Raw genomic sequence first — 11,476 nt, forward strand, 5'->3', positions numbered from 1 at the left:
TTGCCTCCCGAGAAATTGCTAAAAATCCTCTATTCCTATTTATAACTTGTTTTTGCAAACTTAAGCAAGGATATGTAATGAACTATAAGAAAAATAACTTCAGTTTACCTTTCATTCTCATTTAGTTCCTATTGGGCTTAAATTACAAAACAATTTCACATTTTAGGAAACTTAGATGAGGCCAACTCATATTATAAACTGCATATAGTAATGAATTGCTGAACATAGCTATCAAGACTGAGGGGTTAAAGAAACTTTTTAAACATTAAGACTTTTTTTTTTTTTGGCACCAGGGATTGAAGTTGGGACCTTGCATTTTCAAGCAAGGCAGTGGAACAACTGAGCTAAATCCCTGGCCCAAGACATTTTAAGAAATAGCCTGCTGCTTCACATTCCTGGGGCAGACTGTTTATGTTTTTGGCCTTAGGAAGACACTTTTTTTTTTTTTTTTGGTTAAATTCTTTTATTGGTACATTTTAGGTATACAGCACAATTACATTTCTCATTGGGAATTGTACCTTTACATAATGCATCTTGGTTCTTTTTTTTTTTTTTTTTTCATCTTGGTTCTTATTTTTCCCCATTCCTAGCCCTCCCTTCACGCCCTCCACCCTTCCCTAATTATTTCCATTTTTTCCACTTCTCATCATTTTTCCTTTCCCTTCTTTCCTTTCTCTTGCCCCTCCCATTACCCCTACCCCTTTGGACCTTTTCTTCCTATTTTGCATTATCAATTATTCATTCTAATTATTGGTACATTTTAGGCATACAATATAATGACATTCATCATTGGAAATTTGCACCTTTACATAATCTCTCTTGGTTCTTATTTTCACCTTGCTGAGCCCTCCCTTTAAACCCTCCATTCCTCCCTATTTACAAAGATTTTGTTCCTATTTTTCCATTTTCTCATATTAATCCCATGAAGACACTTTTATATAAAAGAAAAAGAAAACCTAAGCTTTAGGGTTACATTTTGCAGTGCTGATTACAATTCAATCATCTCTCTATTCTTGCTTTGAATACATTAATATTAATTTCATAAGTTTTAAATGTACATATATCACATTGTATCTTTTGTGAAACACTGCACTTCTAAAATTGATACTTACTGTCAGTCAAGGTTGGTGAAGACCACTTTTTCCCGTAGACTCTATCTAGAAATTTGAAAATTACAAATTTTTTTCTGACAGAAAATATAATAATGTAAGAACCAGAGACATTCCGTGATTTTTCTTTTCCTTGGTACAAAATATTTTTATATTTTTTGATATAATCATTGTTATCTTTTTGTGCATTCTTTTTTAAATTATCAGTTAAATTAAATCACCCCAGCAGATTTGTTCAGGCCTTGATCAAATGGACACTTAGCCAGGAAGTCTCTGAAAAGAGTTCCAGTGAGCAAGCATGCATTTAACTGAGCACTGTGTGCTGAGCCCATCACAGAGCACGCAGGGCCCTGCAGGATGTGGTCACCCTCTGGGCCCAAATCCAAGGAAAATTACTGGGCACACAGCCAAGGACGGATGTTCTAAGAGAAAATGAGCACAAAATTTCCAATCTTCCCTTGGAAGTTCCACAGAGCAGAGCAGAAACATTCCCTCATGATACTCTGAGTTGTAGTTAAACTTTATTTACTTTTAATATGTCACATAATTATTTAAATTTGCAAAGAATAATGTTTACACTCAATAGTGTTCTGTCAGGATTGTTCTTTGTTTTGTTTTGTTGTTGTTGAATGAGTGTAGATGAAGTTTCGAGACATATATATATTAATATTATTACTGACATTATCATTGATAGGATGGCAAAATTTTTATCATGAAATATATTGTAAGTAAATGCATGGTTCTATTATAAGAGTGTCATACCCAGGGTTGGCAGCCAGCCTGATCAAAAACTCAGGACCAATAATGAATTAGAGGGAAGAGGTTAAAGAAAGGAAGATGCTTTATTTGTAGGAAGGAAGAAAAAGAAAGCAGACAGAAATGAGTTTCCCTGGAGAGAATGCAGGGTCTGGAAAAAGATGGGCAGATGCAGATCTCTGTCCCTGGTCTTCTTTAATTAGAAAAGTGATAATTAAAGTGAAAGTGATAATTAGGGTAGGGACCCTCCCTCCCAGGCCACAGCACCTGTACAGGGCACAGTGTGTTTCCTAGCCTGTCATTGGCTGGATCTCAGGTTCCAGGATCCTGAGCCAGGCACCCTGACCTACCTGCAGACTCCTTGTGGGAGGCTTTTTTGGACTCCATCCTGCCCTGTGTGATGAATAAGAAGGTGTGGTGTTGCAGGGGAGTTTTAGAGTTAGCGAGGGGTTTAGAGTTAGTACCTAGTGTGGTAACACAGTGACCCTATGCTTGTATTTTATAAACTAAATGACTGTTTTCTCTCACTTTAGGTAGTGCCCCCCTCCATGTCCCCTCTGCATTTTATTGAAAGTGTGGGCTCTTCTACTGTACCTTCCTCCTTTGCCTGTCAGCACCTTCTCTGATTAGTCTCTTCCTTAGAGAGCATTCCATCCTTAGTGGTACATTCTTATTCTCATTGCACTCTCTGTTGCTTTTGTAGGTCTGCTTTCTCTCTCCTTCTGTACCTGTGTCCTTTCAATCCTTCCTAAGAAATTCCTCTGGTAAAGTTGTGACATTTCACCTCAGGATTAGCCACTGAATCTAACTATAGAGAACAAAGCCACTTTGAGTAAGATTTCCTACTAATTTCTCTAATAAAGCATAATGCAGCCCTTCTTTCATTCTTTCCCTGCCTAGAGTCCTGTATCCCTATAAGTGATTATGAGAAGAGAAAGAATAAAATAGAGAAGGGGAGGGAAAATAATGGAAAGTAATAAAAATTATAGGGAGTTTGAGCCCAATTAATATACTATCAGATATTTGTATCTGATAAAATGACAGAAAACCACACAAAACAAACCTATGAGAGAACCTAACAAAACAAGGTAGCACCTTCTAGTAGCAAAAACAATAAGATAAATCCCTACACAACTAGACACACACACACACACACATACACACATGCACACATAGTATTTCTGCCTCCTTGTGGGGGCATCTGGACTGCAAACCAGTATTTCCTTGAGAATTCCACTGTGGGACAAGGCCTAATAGCAAGAGCAACATGGAAATCACATTGTTTTTCTCTGTGTGTCCTCTCACCCTCTGTCCAGGTGGGAGAGGCCATTTCCTACAGTCTGGAGCTGAGCTGTGCCCTCTATGGTGAGCTCTGACCAGGTGTCTCATTTTTCAGTATAACCTCTTTTATGTTGCAATCAATCAGCATAAAGGATAAATTATAATGTGTAAAATCACAAGGTATAATTTCCGGATGTACCAAATGGAATCCTTGTAATTCAGTTTCATTACACTTGTAATTTGTTCAGATTTAAAGCCTGTGATGTGAAAATGTCCAAACTGTGTCCTTATTGAAACAGTTATTATTGAAAGTGATAAGAAATGTACATGTCATAAGTATTTGGAGTAGACATCAACAGTGTACAGTTCTGCAGGACTACATATATCAGGAGAGTCTCACTCTCCTCATTGCTGGGACAAAATACCTGACAGCACAAAGGAGGAAGTTTATTATGATTCACAGTTTCAGCTCATGGTGAGCCTGCTCCAAGGCAGGAACAGGGTAGCAGAGGGGCACAGTTGAGGAAAAGCTGCACATGTCATGGAGCTTAGGAAGCAGAGGAGAAGAGAGCAGCCAGAAAGGAATATTTACCCCTCCAGGTCATGTGCCCTGTGACCAGACTCCTAGCTGCAAGTAAGGACCATGACTCCATCACCTTCCAAAGGCCCCACAAGAATACAGGAGGCCCTAAGAGGGCATCCAAGATCTAAACCAGAACAGAGAGATTGTTATTAAAGATTAACTAAAATACAGGTCACTCAGATGAGATGGACATACAGACTTCTTCTTTGTGTAGTATATCTAAAGTCTGTACATGATTACAGTAAACACAGACACTCTTAGTTTCCAGTAATAGACAAAGGAGATCACCAAGTACTTGCTTCATTTCTCTGGATGTGCTTCAATATCAGGTGGGTTTGAATCCCCAGATCTGGTGAACAATTTCTCAACATATAAATAAGCAAGTTGAATCTGAAGTAGTGGAATAATTGTGACAATTGCTAGTGTTTTTTATATTTTTAAATTAATTTTGAGGACACACTATGTTAGAGAGGAAAAGGAAATTAATTGCTGTGTTGAGAACACCTTGAAAGAGAAGCAATGGCAAAGGAGAGAAAGTATGAAAGTTCCAGAGTTCAGACACATTTTAGAAATGCTGTGGGCTATGACTCTATGGGGAATGTCAGAACTAGTATTTGAATTAAATAACCCTAAATGACAAAGAATTCTTCTTCACCCACCCTTAAAAATGATGGGAAAACATGCATTAGCCACAGTTATGTAAAAAATCAACTGAGTAATCATGATTGGATCTGTGCTTAATACTACTGCACTGCACTGAACAGAATGTCTATCTCCAGCCAGTACCTCAGTCTTGATCATTTCAGCTTTGCTCTAAGAAATCTCAGGCTGGGTAAATGTTCCAACATTAATCTTTTTCAAGGCTGCTTGGACTCAGATTATTTATATTTTCAAATAAAGAAAAAATTGCACATTTATACAAAAATACTTTAAATTTCATTAGTAATAAATCTATAGCCTAGGATTGCATTTACTTGATCAGTTGTTCACAGTTGAATTGCTGGTATCATCGCTCCTTTTTTTCTTTCCTTCCTTCCCCTTTTGTATGCCTTATTTCTTTAAATCTCTCCTTCTTTCTTTCTTTCCATCCCTCCTTTCTTGTTTTCCTCCTTCCTGCCTTTCCTCTTCCATTCTTCCTTCCTTCTTTCCTTCTTCCCCTCTTCTCTGGCTCTCCTCCTTCCTTCCTTTCCTTCCCTCTCTCTGCTCTCCTTGTTGCTATCTCAGTTTCTCTCTCTCTCTCTCTCTCTCTCTCTCTCTCTCTCTCTCTCTCTCTTGCTCTTGCTCTCTCCCAGTCTCTCTCCACTAATTCAAAAATCTGGACTTAGAGGTCAGAATCCAGGAATTAGATAAAACATTGGTTTTTTGTTTATGCATCTAATAAACTACCTCTATATGTTAGCAAATGGGCTCCCTAAGACAAAACAGGTGCTTATCTCACTCAAAATTTTGATGTTAATCTCTTCCAGACCTCAAATATCTAATGTTTAGTTACATTTGATATCACAATTATGTGTACACTGCTCCAACTCCCCTATCAATATCAACTTCTTCATGGGTTCCATCTTTGCTATTAAATACTGATCTTAAATTTATTTCTCTTACCAGTAAACAACATAGAAAAACTGAAATAAACAATTAAAACCACAAATTTAAATCCACATGGTACATTTATTAAATAACAAACATTCTTTGATAAATCATTTCTGATACTGTTTTCATAATGAATCTGCTTCAGGACTTTGAGAGAATTCACAAGTTACATTCCCAGGAAGAGGAAACTGGGTTGCAGAGAACCTAACCATCAACTCAGTATCACATGGATAGTTAGAATCAGAGCTGAGACTATATCCTCAGCCATCAGATCTCTTTTGCACTGAGCTGTTCTTTTATAACCAGTGGCCAAAATTCCTTCGTGAAATAGTTTTAACCATGTAGATTGTCATCCTAGAAACTGTTACTTTCTAACTTTGTGTAGAAAAACAAAACTTGATAATTTTGTGTCCAGAAAAGAACCTTAAGGCATCCCTGGGGATGAAAAAGGAGCTCCTGAACCATGAATAAAAACGCAAGTACATGTAGTCATTGCATGACATGACTGAGTGAGCCATTCATTTCCACAGGTAAGAAGCAAAGATTTCATCATTTACAAAATATGTTAGAAGTTATATCCTTTAACTTGAAACTAAAGTATGAACCTTAATACTTGACTCTAACAAAGGATTCTAATAAAATAAAAACTAAGTATTAGGCTATCTAAAGAATTTCACAGAGAAAAGTGGAAAAAGCTTTTCATAGTTTGTTCAAAAGGACTGAAAAATAGAAATTTGATTTAATTTCCTTGATTAAAGATAACAGCCAGAAGAGTGAACATAAAATAAAGTATATATGTGAAATTTAGGAAAAATAATTATTCAGAAAGTGAACTCTACACCAGCCATTGAATTTAGCCATATCGTTAGGGAATTATTTTCTTAATTCCTTAATAAAAATTACAAACAAATTCAAATTTATTTACTAGTCAGCTAAGTGAGATAGATGTGGCTTCAATGTTCTTTGGAAATTATCATGGGCTACTTAAACTTTGTTTCTTTCCATTATTGAAATGTGCGAGGACATCAATTCTGTGATTTCTGAGGGACACTATTTTCAGAATCGTGGTGGGCACTGAGTGGCTGAGAAAACTACAGTTGTGTTTGAGCCTCAGGTTTCAGGTCGATGTAATTCACTTTAGAGTTGCTGTGAAATAATGCAGAGTAAATTCCCACACTGTGAAAACACTTAATAATACACGGCAGCTGCATCACAGATTTTCCTTAGAGAACCTAGTGTTAGTAACTCTATTACCAGGTATCAATGACTTCTAATTATTGGTACTTTTGGACCATAGGTTTTATTTTAGTATTCCAGACTAGTCACAGTCTGTTAAATGAAAATTTGCTATCTATACTTCAAACTTTCTAGCCTCTCTAGTCTCCTAACATGAAATGAGCTAGCCATAAACACAACCATTTCTAACTTCCTAAAATATTAGTTAAATGAAAACATGTTTGGAGTGCACTTTGGATGAGGAGCTAAACCTCATCCCATTTCATTATTATGAATCTGGTTTCTCCAGTCAAAGGACAAACAATCAATTGAGATGTGATCTGTAATAAAATGAACTTTCACATGCAGGTTGCATTCCTGTGTAACAGAGAAGATTGCAGATGTCAAGTGTTCCATAGAATATTTCATCGACATGAGGATCTGAGAAAATGAAGAAACATACTATTATTTTCCTCATGCCAGTGGGCAGGATACAGTGATGAAGTTTAATTTTCAAATATCTCATATGTCAGAATATTGGGAGTTACTGGATTTAAATCTCAGGAAAATATTATCTTAATATGTTTTCTATTGTACAACAAATGCAGGTATACAGTAAAAGAACAAATCTCTTTCTTCTGATTTGGAGTCTGTTAACTTCTCAATGCCTTTATTAGAAGTTTGATTTTATAAATCTCTACTTATTTCATAGCATAAATAAAATTTTGAAGTATTTCATATCTGTGCCCCTCATATATAATTAAATTTTCATAAAGTTCAAGAAGTTACATAATAGTTTTGGACAAATTTTAGGTGCTCTAATTAAAACAAAAAGAGGAGAATTTTTAACCTTACAAGGATGCTAATCTCTAAGTTATTAAAATGGGATTTTAGGATTAAAATGTAATTCACATCAGGAAATTGATGTTTGATTCTAATGTATGTAAAATTTCTCCTGTGTACTTTTGTCAAAAAGTATTTTGTAATGGATTCCATTAGTAGATCACCTATCAGTGCATTCTTCCAAATTTGTTTGCATAGTTTTTCCCTATCTGCTTAACTCTTGTTTCTCCTCAATGTCTATAATAAATATGTTGGAAATATATCATTAATTGTGTGAGAGACAGAAATAGAGAGAAAGAGAGAGAGAGAGAGAGAAAGAGAGAGACTCAGAGATGGAGAGTCAAAGCTGAGATAGGAGCTGGAAAGAGAAAATAAAAATTTTTTAAATAGAAATGAACTTTTGTGACATCTGAATGACCCACTGATGTTTACATATATTATTTATCAATTGTTTTAATAAGCTGATTTAGCATTGTAGTAAAAAATTATACATTAGTATAAAAGATCTGTGTTTTCTTATGAATCATATATAAGTTCTGTGAAGAATTAATGAGTATAGTTTTTGTTGCTTTTTCTATTGTCTTCCACTTATGGAGCTATTTATTATAAATATTGCAAAGAACATTTCTACTGGATCTAGGAGTCAATAATATACGTTCATGGCTTTTTTCTAACAGTAGTGTGAATTCGTTGTTTATTGTCTTCTGTTTTTTAGATTATGACTTTAAATCATGACATCCTGTGTTTTAGATCATGACTGTAAATCATTTGTAAGTTTATGAAATCATCCCAGACCTCATTACATCAAGGTTTTCACTTCTTCTAAAATGTCTTTTCCTCTCTAAAATACTAAAAGAAAAATACCAGCTCCATAATAGAACTTCTCCCTAACTACATTGGACCCAATATTTCATTGCATTCTAGCACTGAAGTTTTCAGTAAGAAACAGGGTACTTTAACTTTTTTGTTGTTGATTCTGTATTTATGCATGTTTCTTAATTGTGCCTCTCTAATGAGAAAAATTATAAGGATAACAGGGAAAAACTCTGAGCTCAAATACCACTATCTAGCAATTTTTAAAAGTTTAGCAATGTCTTCTTTTAAATAAAAATTTCAAGTGAAATTTATCTCATAGTTATTTCAGAAATTCCAAAATCAATTGCAGCACATCATTAATAGCAACAATTTATTTTTTCAAGAAAAAAGTATCCCAGAATTATTTCAAAGATTTTGAAAGTAAACTGAGCAAGTAAATTGAAAAACATATCATGTTATTAAGTTAAATTTAAAAGAATATAAGGACACAATAAGTTAGTGAGGTCGAACAAGGGCAACTTGTGATATATATTTTGACAAAAAAAAACTAAACATAAAATGGCAGTGATTTCATTTGCAAATAAAGTGTATTTATCTCCAGGCTATTATGTCATGTTCTATTGATGGGAACAGTTTTCAGAGTGGGGTATAAAATAATTTCTCTTGCAATCTCATATGAAAACTTCAAATAGAAGTGTAAAATCCCTTTTTCTAGTCATTTGGAGATATTTTTAAATGAAATGATTTTGAGAATTTGTTCGCATTTTGTTCCCACACCATCTCTGACAAAATCTGGCTTGATCCCATTTTAACCAAAAAAAAAGAAGGACATTTCTTGTACTTCATAGCAAACCAAGGATGAGTAAACAGAGGCATGAAATGAAGTATAATATTTTGAGGCTTAAATATTCTTATATTAACTTTTGTGAATTTTAAAATCATATTATAGCAGATGGTAGAAAATGTAACAAAAATAAATGGACACAAAACCCATACATATAGGCAGCACAGTATTTTGGTGTAATAAATCCAGCCAATAAATAAGTTAAATTATATTTTTCTTTTCCTTATACAGCAAAATGCATCCACTTGGGTCCAATTTCTTTATCATTGATCATCCCCTGCCTACTAGGGAAACTGTTATGCCATTCTGAGAAACACATGTAGATATGGCTGAATGGACTCCAAGGACAAGTGAAATTCCTATTAGAACCCGTAAATAAAAACTGAAATGGAAAGATGATTATCAGATTTGGATATATGCAAGGTTCACCTGAAGGACATGAGTGAACTCACCATGTTCATACTTTTGGGTTTCACAGATGATTGGGACTTGCTAGTTTTGTTATTTAGTACTCTTTGCCACCTATCATTTTACTATGATAGGAAACCTGGGTCTAGTGGTACTGGTCATTGGGGATGCCCAACTTCACAACCCAATGTATTATTTCCTGAGTGTTTTATCATTCCTGGACACCTGATATTCTACTTTTGTCACTCCAAAAATGTTGATTAATTACTTGGCAGAAGATAAATCGATTTCATTCCATGGATGCGTAGCACAGATGTGCCTCTTCATTAGTTTTGGAAGGACAGAATCATTACTCTTGGCACCAATGACTGATGGTCACTATGTAGCCATCTACCACCTGCTTCTGTATGTAGTAAGGATGTCACCCCGAGTCTACATGCCATTCATCACTGGTTCCTATGGTGGTGACAATTTACATGCTGTGGTACGTACTGTGGCCACATTCAGACTGTCTTTATGGACATGTGTTCTGTGATATCCCTCCTCTCCTCGCTATCTCTTATTCTGATACTCATGCAAACCAGCATCTACTCTTCTAGTGTTTAGGGGGTACTGAGGTGGTTACCATCCCAATAATCCTCATCTCCTATGGATTCATTTTGTTGGCCTTGGTGAGGATGAATTTTAGTGAAGGGAGGAGGAAAGTGTTCTCCACATGTGGCTCACACCTAACCAGAGTGTCTATTTATCAAGGGACAATCCTCTTCATATACATGAGACCCAGTTACAGCTATGCCTTGGAGCAGGATATGGTGGTGTCCATATTCTATACCATTGTCATTCCCATCCTGAATCCCATCATCTATAATTTGAGGAACAAATATATCAGAGATGGTGCAAAGACTCTGCAAGGCACTGTTCTATAAATGATGTAACTATTTAGAATTGAGTAGACCTCATGTTGAATCTATTTTCCTTCATTCTGAAACTGAAAAGGAAAATTTCTGCTTTAATTGAATTGTGCTGTATAACCTCAAAATTTTCCAAATAAAGCATTTATCTGTTCTGCAATAGAGTTTTTTAATGTAAATTAATTGTGTCACCCATGTGCTGATCACTGTGTTCAGTGATATCTGTATTAAATAATTTTTGCTGTCAATATATAATTGTTATTTGTGTAATTTTATTTTCCATGTATTGATATATCCACACATTGTTTAGACAGACTTCATCACTCATTTTAATTGTATTACCTCATTCTAGAGACACTGTGAAGGATTTAACTCCCACAGATGTATTTTTTCTCCCTCTACCCTGATATGCTAAGAACCATCATAGCCTTTGGACATGCTGGTTGCTCTGTTTTGCTCAACAGCATATCGCGTCATTCAATGATCACAATTTTACCCCTTGTAAATCACAGAAATTGATTATATCTGTGTTGCACATAACTTAAAGTACTAGAAGTCCATAGTATTACACAGGATGTACTTATAATCTGGAAAAGTAATGAAATTTTAACTTAAAAAATAAACTGAATGAAATTAGTTCAGCCATCCTAGAGAACATTATTGAGATATATTAAAAAAGTGTAGGCCCGCCATCTTGGCAATATACTTTGCACACTGTCTTTGGCTCTGTTGGCACATGTGACTTGATTTTAGCCTTTGTGACTCTGTGATCTCTAGGCATGGGAGATACACAAGAAGATAACGAGAACCCTGGAAGCCAAAAATGGAACTGTTGACACTCAGTGACATGGCCTTTGATTTCTCCCCAGAGGAGTGGGAATTCCTGGATGCTGCTCAGCAGAATATTTATAGGGATGTGATGTTAGAGACTTATGGAAACCTGGTCTCCCTAGGTTTTGCTGGCTCTATGCCTAACATGATCACCTTTCTAGAGCAAAGAAGAGAGCCCTGCAATGTGAAGAAACAAGAAACATTAGCTGTATACCTAGGAAGACATCTCCAGCCCTGTGCTCATCATACTGTTAAATCCTCTAAGAGTCCTCCTCCAGTTATTTCATAG

At 35.5% G+C, this 11,476-nt stretch overlaps 2 pseudogenes; both read left to right on the top strand.

Annotated features, from left to right (window-relative positions):
- Positions 1 to 8,108: 8,108 nt before the first annotated feature.
- LOC147828880 (olfactory receptor 5T9-like) lies at positions 8,109 to 10,371 on the top strand (annotated as a pseudogene).
- An 808-nt stretch (positions 10,372 to 11,179) lies between these two features.
- LOC106008066 (KRAB domain-containing protein 5 pseudogene) lies at positions 11,180 to 11,476 on the top strand (annotated as a pseudogene).

This window comes from Heterocephalus glaber, unplaced genomic scaffold (genome assembly GCF_053883595.1).
Source record: "Heterocephalus glaber isolate CG9 unplaced genomic scaffold, H.glaber_assembly_v1.0 deba00000896, whole genome shotgun sequence".
NCBI lineage: Eukaryota > Metazoa > Chordata > Mammalia > Rodentia > Bathyergidae > Heterocephalus > Heterocephalus glaber.